The sequence below is a fragment of the Haliaeetus albicilla genome, chromosome 10 (assembly GCF_947461875.1).
Source record: "Haliaeetus albicilla chromosome 10, bHalAlb1.1, whole genome shotgun sequence".
In the NCBI taxonomy this organism is placed as follows: domain Eukaryota; kingdom Metazoa; phylum Chordata; class Aves; order Accipitriformes; family Accipitridae; genus Haliaeetus; species Haliaeetus albicilla.
The window spans coordinates 28,243,359-28,259,813 of NC_091492.1; positions in this window are offsets into that span (position 1 = coordinate 28,243,359).

Below are 16,455 nucleotides of genomic sequence, written 5' to 3' on the forward strand. Positions count from 1 at the left end.
TTAGTCCACCTCAATAGACATCTGAAGATATCCATAGGAAACTTGTACTTTAAAGTAAAAACATTTCCCGAACACCTCCTGGGAAAGCTTTTCCTTTTCTCCAAGTAAGAATTTGATCCTGTAAATGTGAGAAATGGGAACAATGCTTGCAGTCCTCCTTGGGCAGAACTCTGAGATCTACAGATCAAACTCCCCATGTGAGATCTGAACATCCAAATCAGCATGCAATAAATCTTGACATTCTCAACAGTGCAAACAGACAGCACGAAATGGAACAAGCCATCTGCTGCTGCTTCAGAGACACCTGAAACGTAGCCACTAATAGCTCTAAGTTGGCTCCCTCCACCAGCAAATGCCAAGCTCTCGCTCCACTTGTTATCAGGGGATGCCCATCACCGACACAGACCTTCCGTGGTTCTGCTTATGACTCTCCCATCACTAGCACTGCATTAAAGCCCAACAGCTGATGGTTGCTTGATGAACTGGAAGCCATCCAAGGAAATCTCTATATATCCCTCAGCAAAGTGCAGGGAGAGGACCCAGATTGTTCTTGGAGGATGCAGCCTTTGCCATGCTAGCCAAAATACGGGGTCCCCATTTTCCTTTGTTCCACATGGTACGTTTATGAGTTTCAGTGGGTCATTAACGGTGAGGCTGTTGGTGCATAATGGAGGACATTTGGGAACTGACTGGGAACTGTTTGTTGAAAGGCTCCTGCCAATGTCCCATCCCAAATCCCTTGAGGAAATGCCCAGAAACCTCTTGATTTACAAAGCCTTTCTCGCCTCTGGTGCCTGCGGCTGCTACTGGAGTTGGATCCCCAACGAGCCTTCCCCTCCCTCCTCCCTAGCTGGCCTCTCATGTCTTTTTTATGACACCAGTATGACAGTGCCCTGACTTCTCAGCGCCAGATATACCCGTTTTATGGCTTTCTCCACCATTTATCTGGAGTTGCCCACGGTCAGCAGTGGGCTGCAGGGGGGTGCCGGTGCACCCGCTCTCCCTGTGCTGGAGAGACCCTTTTCGAGGCATGGGGAGGGTTGTAGCCCTGGGTGTAGTGGGTTGCTGCGGCTCTGCACTCTTATGCAGTAAGAGTGCAAGAGGTTCTTGTTCAGAGGATAAGACTCCCAGGCTGGATCCTGGACACCTGCAGAAATGCAGGTCTGTGGTAAATGTAAGCGAGTACTTAAGGAACATTATTTTCACTTTCCATTCAAAGGACAATTTCACCCCGGTGCCCAAGACCCTCTGCAGGGAGCGTGTGATCTACCTAATGTACCTCTACCCAATCCCGAGGGGCTATACCTGGCAGCTATGCCAACCCTTCCCTGCAATTTTGGAGACAGTCATCTTAACGCCTGAAAGAATGCAGTCTGCCCTTCTGGAGTTATTTGTTTGCACATGTTCACAGGGAAACAGTTTTAAATATGGTCATAATGAACATCCAATCAGTTACCATAGTGTTCAGGGATATAGCTGTGGCAGTCAATCTGCAATTGCAAATCTGCATATTTATGCGGTTTCATTAATTATGTATTATGCAGCATTAATCCCAATAATATGTGTACGCTTGTTCAGTAGAACAGAGAGAAAAGACTAGCCTAGCAGAAGAATTAATCAGAGAGCCATTCGCAGATCCCACATCGCTTTAGGTTGCAATTACAAGTATTTTTACTTAAAAGGTTTTGCATTAAAAAAAATTAATTTTGCGAGATTCTGAGGTCCCCACGTAGCCACAAAAAATTAAGTTAAGCTATGAAAAATGGCTCCTCCATGTCTTCCGGTAGCAATCACAGCTGAGCATAGGAGGGGCTTTTAAGAGGGATTCCTGTCAAACAGTCTGTTAATTATCTCGGCTGTAAGGAGAAACTACATTTCCTGGGGCAGGGACCGGGGGGTTTTGTACTGTGTTTGTACAGCATTTGGTGAGTGGTGACCAAGTCCACTGCTGGATGCTCCAGGATTGTAAATAATCAATATGATGACTTCAGAGTAAACAAACTAGGTAAGTTCACTAATCGTCGTATCCCACTTTCTGTTGCGAAGGCAACGTGAAGCCGAGGGCTTCGGCTACCATGTCTTACAGAAAACCCACCCCAGCCAAAGCCAGCTCTATACTATCTCTGGGTGCGTAAGAGGATTTGCTTTCATTGCTTTTATGAGTAGAAAAAAAAAAAATCAGGCAGCATGCAGGAAGGAAAGAAAAAGGGGCAAACATCCGATGCCAAACTCATTTCTGAGGTGGGAAGGGAGAGACAGAGGCACGGGGATCCTGAGCCTTGCACACACCGGCAGGGTGCTGGGAGCCCTCTTGCAGGGATGGGACCAACTGTTGCCATTTCTCCCGGTTCGCCAGGCTCTTCACCCTGAACCTGGTGAAACCGAACCCGGTTTTGACGGGCAAACGCAGAAACTGGCACAAAATGAAAACGTGCCGTGTGTCCCTTGCTCCCAGCAGAAAGGATGGTGTCATGGGCGGCGTGGCGGCTCTCCACTGGCGTGGGTGACACTCCTGTGTCCGATCCCACAGTGCGGGGGGAGCCCGAGCCGCAGGCTCAGCGCGGGCGCGGGTGCTGGGGTGGCTGTGCGCACCACAGCCATGCGGCCTGCCCGTGTCTGCCTGCGTCTGCCCGCGCCCATGCATGCGTTGCCAGCGCATACGATGCTAAAGAGACCGAGTGATATTTACCCTGTTAATAGCGACTGATGTATAATGCATATGCAACATATATGACTGATGTAATAAAAAAATATAGTCAGGACATTTAGATAGGAAAAAATGCAGAAAGGTAATTCCTCACACTGTCGTAATTTGTGACATTGGCTTCAATTTGTTTTCATTAGTGGTTTGCTAATGCATTTATTAGCCATTACATACGTACAGCAAAATGATGAGGTTTCCATATCTATATATGCAAATAAAATATGTCTGGCACATATATTGATGGACCGGGTAAATACCGGGCTAGTTCTCATTATCCCCATGAGGTTTTTCTGGATTATTTTTTTGGACTGTAATAGAAAGACCACCCACTTTTTCTAGTGTATTTTATTTCCTATATGTGGATAGCTGGTAGACTGCAAGAACACAGGACCCTTTAAAATAGGCAGAAATATACCGAGAGCTTCAGGCTCTGACAAACTCTTTAGAAAATAGGGTGATTTGGGTCCAGCTGTGTAAATGTTTTCAGTTTCGCTGCTGAGGCCCTGAGTTTGATTTTGTGCCAAGACAAGCCTTGCTCGAGTTGTTTTTGGCAAAGCCTCCTGGCTGAGGAATGTCAGCATCACTTTCAAAATATGATGGTTTGTAATTTGGACCACAGAATGAAAACTGAGCTTCTGGTACATTTTGCCATCATCTAATTACCAGGTCCCCAATTACAGTCAAGGAGCAGTCTCCGTAGCCTGGCGCACGGGAAGGTTGTTCCCATTGTAAGAGATTTCTACATATACACTTCCCTTAATGCATTCCTGAAACGCTAACAGGTTTTTAAACGAGCCAGGGCTGGTTCGCGCGGGTGTGGGTGCCTATCTCGCCGGCCGCTTGCTGGCCCTTCCCGGGCAGCGTGTGGTGTGGACGGAGATGCTGCCACGCTCCCATCACTGCTGCTTGGGCTGTCACTCCATCTGCGCTCGCTGCTGGAGAGACTGCATCAGCCATGGGGTTTTGTTGATGCGGCCGTGGCACACTGTGCCATCCTGGGAGCGGCTCCCCCTCACCATCCTTCCCTGGCCCTCGTGTCTCCCCGCATCCTGCCTGGCCGCTGGTGCGCAGGGATGCTTGGAGTGGCGGGAAGCAATGTGGATGCTGCAAGGCTGCCAGCCCCCAGCTTCACCATCTTCTCACCAGATCCCATTTAAACTTTGGATTTCCATGAGCTGTGGGAGCCAGAGCTGACCATGGTGGTTCCCACGGCAGCCTTGGAGGCTGTGGCTGATCTGGAATCTGAGCGCAGAGGACTTCCCACAAAGGCCTCCTGTACCTAGTGAGCTGGGAGTTAGTTGATGGATATGCTAATTTCATTATTCATGTACATAATTACAATCTAGGGGTTGGGAAGCTTTTTAGGTAATGACAGTTGAGAGGAAAAAATTACCTAACTTTTATAATACACGTGTAATATTCTTTAACTCTTAAATAAAAATGCTCTGCCTAGCCTCCCTGGCAAGCGGCAGTGATGCTCGGTGACTGCTCGGCGGGAGGATGCAGGCTGTGCACCGAAGGCAACCAGGGAGGTGGGGGGCACCTTTTCGGGGTGGGCAGCGGTAGGAAAAGGCCTTTGTCATCCCATTGCACATGTTGGACCTATTATCAGCCATTGGTTGACATCTGTTGAAAGATACCCAGGAGGTGGGGTGGGAGGTGGGAGCGCTGCTCCTGCACCTCTGCACACTGACAGCAGAAAACTTCCTTCCTATTTTCAGTTCAAATAAGTTAATGGACAGCTCATCCCTGCCTGTTCCCACACCAGTGCCGGCCTTTGATTTTGTAAAAGAAACTCAGAAAGGCTAGGGACATACATGGGGCTCAGCTCTGGCGACCTCCGGCTCCCTCCTCTCTTCCTCCCCTCTGACCGGTGAGTCGTGGGCAGCTCGCTTCAGCCAAGAGTTTTTACAGTTGCCTTTAATTTTGTGTACCTCTGTGTTTAAGGTCAGTGAAAGCAGGATCTGCTCAATGCCTTTGAAAATCAGACTGATAGTACCTCAGAGCTCAGACACTGTAAAATGAAAGTGCCCAGAACTAAAAGCCATTTTTGGTTATCTGGCCCATAACCTCTCCATGGTTCTGCATCCTTCTCCGCAGACCAGAGTGAATAATATTAACCTCTCTTGCTAGAGGGCAGAATGGCTCAATCACTGCTTACAGAGTGCTTTGGAGATGAAGCAGTGGTGCTGAGAATTATTTTTACTATTAAGACACATGCTCAGCGCAGTAGCTGGCACTTGCAGTTCCTGTCTCTGACGAGCACTGCTGCTGCCCCTGCGTCTGCTCCCCTCTCCCTGGGCAGGGTAGCTCGGTGAACAGCAGCCGCTGCCCCAGCTGTGCCCCCCCTCAGCCGTGCTCCCCCAGCCGTACCCCGGCAGCTCTGCCTCCACACAAGGGCTCCCATCCAGCCTTTATTCTCAATGAAACTTTCTGGTGCATCACTCCCACTCTTGTTCAAATGTGCTCTGGGCTCAGCTTTTCTGCCCCCTCCCAGCTGTTGCACCCATCTCCATTTGCTTCTCCGGAGAGCTCCTTCAGCAGATCTCTTGCAGCGTACCTCACCTGTCAGGTCCTCCTTTTTTCCCAAGGGATGACTTTGAACATCTGACCCTGCAGTGGGGTGAACAGCAGGCACGGTGCTCCGAGCAGTACGGGGATGCAGGAAAAAATTGCTGCCTTATAGATGACATACCCAGAATGAGAGCTACCCTTTGCATGCCCTGAGTAATCACCAAAGACAAATTTGGGTGCACCATCATTAGAAATGCCTCCTGCTAATGCAGCTTAAGTGCTAATTCTTGTAGCTATTCCATTGTAACAGCAAGAGGTTTATCTTTAATTGGGTTTCATGCTCTAAATGCTTTGATGACAAAGGTTTGAGCAGGTGAGGCATGCCTTATAAGAGCTGAATAAATATCTGTGTAACATTGAGTATAATTACCCACTGCCCCTTCTAGACATTATGACAGAGAAATTGAGGTGTAGCGTGGGTTGACAGAGCAATGCCTCTGATTTGCAAAAGATGATAGAAAACAACGAACACGTCTGGATTTTGACTTTCACCCATAGCAATATTGGCTAGTTCTCAGGTTGATCGGAAGAGTCGGTTTAATCAAGAAATCTCAGGCTTTCATGGAGAAAAGGCTGGTGCCCTGGGTGGTGGCAGTGATCTGCCCGGCACTGTTTGCCATTGCTGCGTCCCAGGAGTCCCTGTGCTGGGCTCCCAGCCCTGCCGGCAGTGCAGGAATGCTGCCTGCACCGGCTGAGCTCCTTATTGCTCTCTGGATCGCCAAAAGTGTCAGTAATGTATTGCGCCTCCTTGCTAACACACTTTTAAAATGTTAATAGCAAGTAAATTACTTTTCTTTTTATACTTCTTAAAATAAGATTTCTTGCTACAAGATGGTGTCTCTGGCTGTCGCTACTATGGCTCTCCTTTATTACAGTCTATATTAGATGGACTGTAGAGATCTCATACAGATTTTATGGGAACTATTTTATTTATAAGAATTTTCCTAGTGTCAGATGGATCTGACACTTCTGGAGTCCCCTTTCCATTCCCATGCAGAAAGACAGCAGAAATTTTAAGCACCTGGCTACACACTGACCTGGACGTGGGGTTCATGTCCTCACAGCCAGGCTCGGGGCTGAGCATCTCTCGGGGCCAGGAGCACAAGCAGCACAAAGCTGGCCCTGGGCTCATTGAGGTTTGATATCAGCAGACTGGGCCCTTAAGCTACAGCTCTTAGGAGCTGGTTTTTCCCGTATGGTTTAAGTCCCAGCAACGTACCTGAGGAGGGGCTGACCATGCTGCTGTCCTTCTGTTTCCCGGCCAGCTGTAGTGCAGCTGCAGACCTTTTTTTTGCTAGTTTCTGAGCTGTGAAATGGCAGCCTCCACAGATGAAATAGTAGAACATTGATTTTACCCAGGGCAAAATATCTTCTTGCATCAAAATCACATTAACCAAGGAATGCTGAAACATCTTGTGCAAGATAACCTGGCCTGAGAAACTTGAGGCGGTGCCACCGCAGAGCTGCCTGCGTCCTGAGGAGATACTGCGAGGGTTTCCCTTGCCTGGCAGCTTTCATTAAAGGGGTATTCTGGGCTGTCTGCTGAGGAGGGTATTCAGGGTCTGGGAAGGGAAATGTACAGAGGGAAGAGCACACTGCGTTCCCTTATGCTGGGATTTGCATATCACATTGAGGAAAACAAGACAAGCAAAGCACAAATGTACATCACCCAGGCTGGAAGGGTGTACTTTGCTCCTATCCCAGGCAGGAGATTTTTATAGTAAATACAGAAGAAAAGCCAAGAGCCCTGTGAAACTTTGTTTGGGTTTTGCTCACGCCACTTTGCTATGCTGTTATGGTGATGGTAAGCTGTTCAAAGCTCTCCTTGGATCTGGCTTTTGACTCATTTTTTCCCTCTCGCCATGTGGCCCTGTAAAGTGGAGGTGGTGATGACTCGATCCCTCTGCTCAGGAAGCAGCTGGGACCCGGGGCGTGGGGAAGGCACACTTGTCCTGTGTTGCCCTGCGAAGGTGTTGGAGCTGAGTGCCGGAGGTGCCGCTTCCCCAGGGAGAGGCAGCAGATCAACCATTGCTTTCTGAGCAATCAGCGTTTCCACTGCTAGCAATGGTTAGCTGTTTTGTCTCTTCTTTGCTGGCACATCTTCCCCCAAACATTAGCTGGTTTCTGGCTATGGCATTTCAGAGCAAGTAAGGACACCAACCCGTGAGATGTTACAATGAGATAGCAGATGAGACTGGAATTGGAGTGTTTGCAACCAGTGCAGAATATTTAGGAGAATTCAGACCAGCAGAGCCTTTAATTCAGGCTGAGATTTTCTCTGCTTGAGGTTATTGGATGTGCCTGAGTTCTCAGCAGAAAGCAGATCATTCATCCTTTAAAATCCCTTCCTCCCCCCTTCTCCTTTCCTACCTCTCCAGCATAGGTGGGAAGCAAACAGAGATGTGTGTATTGTACCTGTGCTATTAATGTGCTTTGGCTACAGAATTACACCCTGAGTCGCACAGCGCTTGGGAAAAGCCTGCTTGTAACAGGTGATGGTTTATGCAGCAACAGAGCAATGCATCCCTGGAATGGCACCCCTCCCCTGGGATTAGTGTCTGACTGTGCTCAGATCTATCAGGGCCATGAAAGTGCCCTTGCTCAGTAACCGAGAGGCAAATATGTGAGAAATAGGATTGCTTCTATAAATAGCAGTGGGCTCATGAGAACATTGTTTATCACTGTGGTGGGTGGTGTGAAGGCTGCCCTTCGCTTTCCAGCAATGGAGAAATAATGCTATCCCACTCCTGGCCCATTTATAGCAAACGGAAAAGATAAATGCGTTTGGTGGGAATTTTGAATTCCATAAAGACTTATTCATTGTTTTTAGTCCTCTCTTGCTTTCCTAGTGACGACTGCAAATCACCCATCAATCATACCCCATAAGCTTCTTCATGTCTTGCATCCCAATGCTCGCAAAAATGCCCACCACCCCAAAGCCTATCAAATTCAGCTCCTTGCAAGTGAAAGCGTGTATCACTGCTCCCAGGCTCCTCTTTCTGGGAAAAAATAGCTGTTCCTTGTGCTATTTCTGGGTGACTCTGTAGGCACCTCCCATGGATGCACTGTTATGTTTTCTGCTAAAGCACATTAACATCTCCAGAGAACTTGAGTTGTCAGCTAAAGCCCCAAACAGTTATGTGCATGCTGAATTTTAAGCACCAGAGTCAACAGCGTTAATCATGCGCTTAAAATGAAGCACTTTCGTAAGTCTGCAGGATCAAGGTCTTAAACTGTAAGATCCTTGGAGCAGGGTCTTTCATTGTGTGTGTAGAGATTAGCATTCAAATAAAAAACATTACTAAGAACTGCCCAAACAGTCACAATAATACCCTGGTCTTTGAGGAAACACAGTCAATGGGTATTAGAGCAGGAGGCAGCAGGGGCAGGAAGGATTGTGCGCCTGTCAGGGGCTTCTCCGCACTGCTGTCCCATTTATTGCTATTCCTGGTGCTTTCCTGGCCCCTCTGCCTGTTGTATAGGTTCCTAGATGCTTGCTGTATGGTAGATGAATTAAGTTATCCTTTCCAGTAAGTGCATTTCTCAGTCACATTGTTCGCCAAAGGAGCTGTGAAATCCTAGCAGCATTTCCTCTGGTGCATAATGTCACATTTCCCAAGCTCTTCTCCCTCTTGCCTCCCTTCCATCAGTCTTGTGTGCAGAGCTGAGTATGCCCACGAGCGAAGGCACAAAATATGCATGATATGCTCCATCATGTAGGACCAAATCATTTGCTCCTTCTATAAATCTATAGCCAAATCACTTTGTTTCCACATAAGAATCTCACGCTGTGTAAAACTAAAGGAGGAAATAATCGTGTGTCTGTTGAGATGTTTATCTCAATCATTTGCAGTCCTACCAGCTTCTTGGCTTTTAATGAGGGGAGGAAAAAAATAGTTCTCCCCTCCTGTAGCAAGGGTTTTGCAGAAGGAAATGCAAATGTGTTCCCCTCCCTTAGTTTGCCATGTTGCTGTAAAACAGCAAACTTAATAAATCCCGCACAATTGGGCACAAGTCTTGTTTCCTTAAAAGCGATGTTCTCTATAATTGTCTATGACACAACATGCTACATATTAGTTATTTTTCCCTTAGTAGATCATCAGAGCACAGTGAAGCATTGCAGCTGAGGTAATTGAATGTCTTCTTTAAAACAATATGCTGCAAAAAGTCTCCTGACAAGTTCCAGTGTCTTATTTTAAACAAATAATACCACGGGTTTGGGGGAGGGGGATTGTCTCTGGAAGGGAGGGGGCACTTCAGGCCCTGGACAAATGGGGACCTGCCATCTGATGCTGGAGAGCGCTGGTGAACGCGCTCAGGCTGGTGTTTTTGCAAAGCTGGGCGTAGATGAGAAACGCTTTAATTCATGCTCAAGCCACAGAGGGGACCTCGTTTTTAACTCTGCTGCTTTAATACGCATTCAGTCTTCTGTCCCTTTGAGGGTGCCCGCTGGAGCAGGGCAGCGGAACGGGCTGCGGTGCTGCCGGACGGACGGCTCCGCTCTGCCGCAGTTCTCCCGGGAGGTGTGAGGCTGACCCGGCTCCCCCCCACCCCTGGGTGCTGGGGCCAAGTCCTGGTCCTCAGGAGAAGCCTCGCCTGGTTCATCGCTCCCGGCAGCCCCTGGGCTGAGGACGGGTTTTGGGGAGCGACGAGCAGCCCTGTGCCCCCGGAGGCTGCCGAAATCACCAGCCGAGAGCTGGGAGAGAAGGGAACCCGGAGCCTTCCCCAAGCTTCTGGGCACCCACCCCTGCCTGTATTTATGCATTTGCGTGTTAGTACAAATGTAGTTTTATGTTCTTGAAAGGCTATATTCTCTTTGCAAGGTGTGACATTTTCTGGAACAATTTCAAAGGGCTTTGTGCAAGGTGTTAAATAAGCTCTTAAATAAAATTGAAACAGAGAGTGCTGAAGTAAAGTGAACACTTAAAAATGTATGTGTACATTTAATTAGTCCAGGAACAGTGATAATATGAACTGCTAAGACACATTTATTAAAACTAATGCAAGACAAAAATATATCTTAAAATTTTGATGTGATAAAAAGACTGTTAAAACATTAAAAAGTTTCCCTGTAGGGATTTTTAATTTTTTTTTTTCTTTTGAGCATGTCACAAATCCTGTGAAAAAATAATTCTTTTTCTTTTTTCCTCTTTTTCTTTTTTTCTTTTCCCATTTGCTTCAGTCCCTTGCACTCCTATTTTGCTACTGAGAAGAAAGGAAGAGGTAACATCTTTGACAGTTTTCCCTGGTTTCAAAATTTTGGTCTGAGCTGGATATGAAAAATTAAAAATGTCATGAAAAAATGTAAATATTCTTAATTTTTTTTCTACCCACCAAAAAAGAGAATCCCCGCACAAGGATCCAAAACCCAGCGCTGGGTATCGGAGTCGGCCAAGCTCCCTCCCAGGGCCACATCTGCAGACAGCCAAGAGCCCGTTCTGCTGCCTCACCAGGAATGTATTCTGCTGATTGTGGCCGTAACCATCCATCCCATGAGGAAATTTAAATGTAATGCTAGTGCTATTGCAGCAACGGGGCACAGGAAACAGAATGTATTTTCTTGTTTTGCTAAACATGTAATCAATCCCTCACATAGTCTCACTCTTCTTGTCCTTTTAATTACTTTTTGCTGTTGCAGCTCTCTCTGAGCCCACAAACTGGAAATAAATTCTGTCTCCTGTGTTAGCTTGTGGTCGTTATCCGCTGCCGAATTTCTGCCTCAGCCCTTTCCGATTCGTGCTAGCCACAGTCTCTGGAAAAACAAGGTGTGTTGTGACTTGTCTTAGGTGAAGTGCAAGGTGCGAGCAGGGAGTTACTGCAGAACCCCTTCCTAAGGGTCACTCGCCATCTCTGAGAGCCTCTGGGCTCTGCCTTAGTGTCAGCAGTGGCCCAGGGCTTGGGGGACGACCAGTCCTGCAGCAAGCATCCCTGCCTGCTGAGGGACCAGGGCTTGAGGCCATCCCGGCCACAAAGGCTGGCAAGTATTTCACAGCTGGTGACCAGCCTAGGTCCCGTGAGCTGTGCTGAGGTGTGAGCAGGAGAGAAGAGGCTCGCGAGCCCTGGTCATACCCAGCCCCAGGCGGGCATGCAGCATGTGGGGTGCTATGTGGGTGAACGTGGGGATCTTTCCTTGGCACATACCTTTGAGCTGCACAAGCTCCTTTGAGTGCCTGATTTGCTTACCTCCAGAATTATTTTTATTTACTGTTTGCTAATCCTGTTAACAGAATGGGAAAAGGAAAGACTAATTCACTTTAACTCCAATGACTTGTTAATAATTGATGTATTGACAAGAGCAGGCTGCCTGATGACCTTAAACAACCACCCAAATCCTGTTCGAACTGTTTGACCTTTTAAGCCAGTTCAGATTCTTCCTGCAGAAGAAACCAGTGTCCGCTTTGATTTAGTGCAGGAAAATCCCCCTTAACCTTCAGGTGTCGGTGAGGATGTGTTTAATTTACAGTAAAGCCAAGTCATGATCAGCAGGAGAATGAAAAAGTCTTTCTGTGGTGGAAAGTTATTACCACTCCCTCCACGGTGATGATCTCTCCAGCTCAACAAACCAATACCTCTTTAATTATTGAAAAGAAGCCTTCAACAAGAGGATGTGGAGCTACCGGGCTGTGGGAATGGCAGCCACAGGCTTGCCTTCTGCGAAACACTGGTGTGGGGGGCTGAGCAGGGTGGCCTGTGGCCGTCGCTTTGCTCCAGGCTTCGGAGGAACCTCTCCTCTATGGACAGGCTGTTGCATTTCTCATGCACATCCTGGCCAGCAGCTGCTACTCTGGATTTGGCCCTTATGAGGGACAGAAGGATGGTTCGTAGTGCATAATGCAGGGCATCCCACCACTGCTCGCCCGTGTGCAAGTGCAAGAATAGTTCAGGATCCACTTGCAAATCCCAGGATCACCACGAGCCTCACTGGGACACAGGAGGGGCAGGGACCTGTTTGTGGGCACCTCGCCTGGACCTGCACACATCTGCAGGTGCCCTGACCTGCACACGTCTGTAGGTGCCCTGGATCCACGGTGCCTGTGCACACGTGTGCTTTGCCCAAGGCTGCCTTGTCCCCAGGGTGCTCCTGGGCAGTCAGAGAACTCCTGTGAGCCGCTCTCCTCCCATCCACTGCCTCACCTTTCTGCAGCCACAGCGGGAGTGCAGAGCGGTGCTGACAGCGCCTGGCTGGTCCCTCGGGGCACTGAGGCACTTCTCCATGCACGTTATTAGCACCTCATTATTTTTGGTACCAGCAAATCTGTGGGTTTCTTCACAAAAGCTGGGTGCTTTTGGGGAAGTGCCCAGCTGGCTGCCAGTGGTGTGCCGGCAGTGGGCTGCACTGGGGCACAGCTTTCCGTCACCAGCAGGAAACTGCTGCAAATAATTGAATGTCCTTTGAATTATCACTGGGGTCGGAAACTTAATACTTCGGGACAGATCCCAGAGAGCCCAGGGGACAGAAGCTGAACAGGGTGTGTGCAACCCCCTCCTCGCCTGGTGCCTGGTCTCAGAGCGAGGGGAGAGGCATCTCCCTAAATGCATAGCTGACACTAGGGGCACGATCATCCCTCGCTTCAGCAGCGCAGACCGGTGCCGTGCTCCGCACCACGGTGCTCCCGAAGTGCCGCCGGAGGAGCCGGGCGTCCAGCTGTCAATGCTGCAGAGGAGACCCTGCTGCGGCCAAGACCCTTGCTATGTTTTCTCAGTCATGCCAGTGGGGAAAGGCAGACTGTATAAAGGCTGCTCAGCAATTATCAGTAGGAAAATTTGAGACTTCACCAGGCTGCTTAATTAAGCCCCCATGTGGCCTCTTGGAGATTCATCACACGGCACTGAAAATTGTTCCCACCATCCTTACTCCCCTTGGAAGGGCAGGGAGCACCAGAAGAGCTTTTGTTTAGGATTTTTGGAGCTCGGCGTCTCAGCAGGAACCAGGAACTGCAGAGATGCCCCGGCGTTTGGTACTGCTGTGCTGTACGGCAAGGGTGGTGGGGTGCAGAGCAGCCCAGTCCAGCGGAAGGGATGCGGATTTATTCTGATGGGAACCGTTTGCTCAAGCCCCTGTAGAAACAACTATCATCGCTCCTTTCTCCTGCTCCCCCCTCGGGCTAATGCCAAGGAGCAGGTCTGCTCTGCCACTCTCCGATGTGTGCCTGCCCTTTTGTCCAGAGCCCTCACTGGGAATGAGAGCCTGGTCCCAGGGGAGAAGCAAGGCGCAAAGCTGGGGCCTCCTGTGGGAGACTTGAGAGCCTTGGGGGGGGACGGGGGGGCACAAGAGGAGGGAGCAGGAGTGGGAGAAGCCCGAGGGTGGTTGTCGCCCTGCACCTCCCCTGTGCAGCTCCTGCCTCTGCCCCGGCCAGGCTTGCCCAAGCTCCCCCAGCGACTGCGATACTGCCCGCGGGGTCCCTCTGCTCCAGTGCCTGCCTGGCCGGGGAGGGGGCAGCCTGGTAGCAGGGGAGGCTGGAGGAGCTGCTTTGTAGAACTGAAGAAACTCCTCCACCACAGAGCCTGCTAGCTCATTTACATACTCCTAGTTTAATTCTCCTAGGGTATGCAAATATATGCAAACAGCAATCCAGAGAGAGTCAGAAATAGCACAGAACATTAAAATCACCCTACTTGAATATTGTTTTATGCAAACGATGTACGCACGCAGTGTGTAGCTGATTTAAATAGAAGCAATGTCAGCATGGCAGTTATTTACCCTTCCAATGATCTTAGCAATTTTTTTTATTAAACTTATATAAAATATATTGAACAGGCACCAAGAACGTAGAGAGTATTTTAATGTTAGCCTTAACTAACACTAAGAAAAGGGCAAACTTTTCCAGCTGTCTCTGCACAAAGGGCAGTTAAGTGTTATTTTTCATCATTTGCCATTTGCATGAATGATACACGATTTGTAAACCCGACTGCTGCTGGTATTGATTATCTGAACGCCATTTCTGGCACCTCAGAGGGAGAGCAGACCCCGGTGCAGTGCAGGCATGTGCGGATTTGACGCCTTTGTGGTGCGAGCACACGGGTGTCCTCGTGTGGGGGTGCGTGGGGGGGTGACCCCTCGGCGAGCAGGGACAGCCAGGGTGCAGGGCTGCTTCTGCCTCCGTCCCTGACCCACACTCCCATGCAAGGCTGGCGGTGGAGGGGTCCTGTTACATGTTAAGCGTTTCCTAAAAGCTCACAGCTGCAGAACCCGAGGACGGGGAGGGCTGTTACCGACTTGCTGCGGGAGGAGCAAAGTGAAACCTCCCTGGGGATCAGGGAGGGCAGCCTGCGAGATTACAGCATGCCCCGAAAATGCGCTCGCTTGAGGGGGTTTGCGCATGTTGGGACCGGTGCCAGCGGCTGTGCAGCAGTGGGTGCAGGGCTGGCCCCTCCACGCCAGTGCAGCCCGTGCTCCCGGGGGCTGGGGTTTGCACCCAGGGAGCTCTGTGCCCAGGATGGGCTGGGGTTAACACTGCTCAGATGATCACACTTTTGAGATGAGCGCCTTCTTGACTCTTGTATTGCACGGCCTTGGTTTTATGTAGCTCATTTATAACCATGGTCTCCACACCGACCTGTCCAGCCTGGCTAGGGATGCTGAGACCAGCTCTCCACCTGCACAGGATAATGATGCCTAACGCCCCATCCGATGGCCTGGGAGCGCTGCAAAGGCCCTGTGCACGCTGGGCACATGTGATGCCCCTTGTCAGGGCATGGGCATGGGCACCTGTGGGCAGGACGCAGTCCCCAGGTGAACCCCAGGGGTGTTACACAGGGGACACCCCCAGACCCCTGTGGGAAGCACAGCTCCTACCCTGAGGCTTGCCTCGTTCAGATGCCCTCGTTGGGCACCTCTTCCCAGGTCTGTGTCCGACAGCTCCCTGTCCCCATGGGGCCACCCCAGCCTCGGTGGGGAGTGGTGGGGACGCAGGGAGCCCAGGGACTGGGACAGCCATGGGCGTACAGCCACAGCTCCCCCAGTGCTCCCCTGTGCATTAAACAGCGCTGACACATGGACAAATGAGACACCTCCAGACACACACCCGGCACCTGACCACAGAGTAAATGAACGTAAAAAGAGAAAGAGGAAGGGGAGTGAATGAGAGGGAGGGAGAGTGGGAGCTGCGCAGATGGCTCTATACATCATGCAACAGACACTATTGGTACTCTATCATGTGCATGTCATAGAGCTTATCTTCCCTGGCCCTGCCGAGGTGCAAGCCGAGCAGTAAGATGGAGCGGACTTTCCTCCTAATTAAACATCAAGGGCATGACGGATGAGCGCTGCACGGAGTTAGTTGGGCATTGGTAGAAGCACCCGGTCGGCGGTGCTGCCAACCCTGGGGGACGTGACCAGCCCCCCGTGCCACCCCCAGCGGGGCCACCTTAAGGGCCATCCCTGGGCCAGGGATGGCGTTGGGCAGGGTCCTGCCAGACCCTCTCCCTGTCATCCCCATGGAGCGAGGCGAGACCCTCCGCGCTGACCCTGGGCACTGGGGAGGCTGGGAGGATGTCACTTGCATTGTCCTTGGAAGCTGTCCATCCATCCCCTTTGCCTGCAAACATCCCCAAGGAAGCTTCTGCAGACTGAGACATCCCACCGAGGACAGGCAAGATGGGTCTGACACAGCCCCTGATAAGCACAGCCTCCTGCCCAGCGGGAGACCCTCGCCCAGCACAGGAGATGCCCACCCTGCTCTGGCTGCAGCAGCCAAAGGCTCTTCCCATGCTGACAAGTCACGGGGGGCCACTAACTTAAATTCTAGAGCTTTTGCTCAACATTTTTGCAGTACAATAAATGGTCCTAAAGTCCTTTTCTCCAGCAAGATTTCTGGCAGGTGCCTCCACACATGAAACTGCACAGCTGAAGATAGGAGTGGGCATAAAATGCATTTTGTTTGCTTCAATTTATTTTAAACATTATCGTGCCAGTGCCAGGCTATTTGAAAGATTATGGCTGCAGAGGAAATTACTGTACAGTATATTTTTTCCGTCAAGCTCACAGTTGCATTTTATAACTGTTTCTGTTAAAGACGTGTTAGAGGTTTCATTTTTGCCTCTAAAGCCCCATCTCTGTAGAGGCAGTTAAACATCTAATTTTTAAATACATTTAGAACAAAAAGACTCTGAAGGCATTGAGTGAAATATCATGCATCTGTGCCAGTCTGAAGGAGAGCATGTTGCAGCAGTCAGCA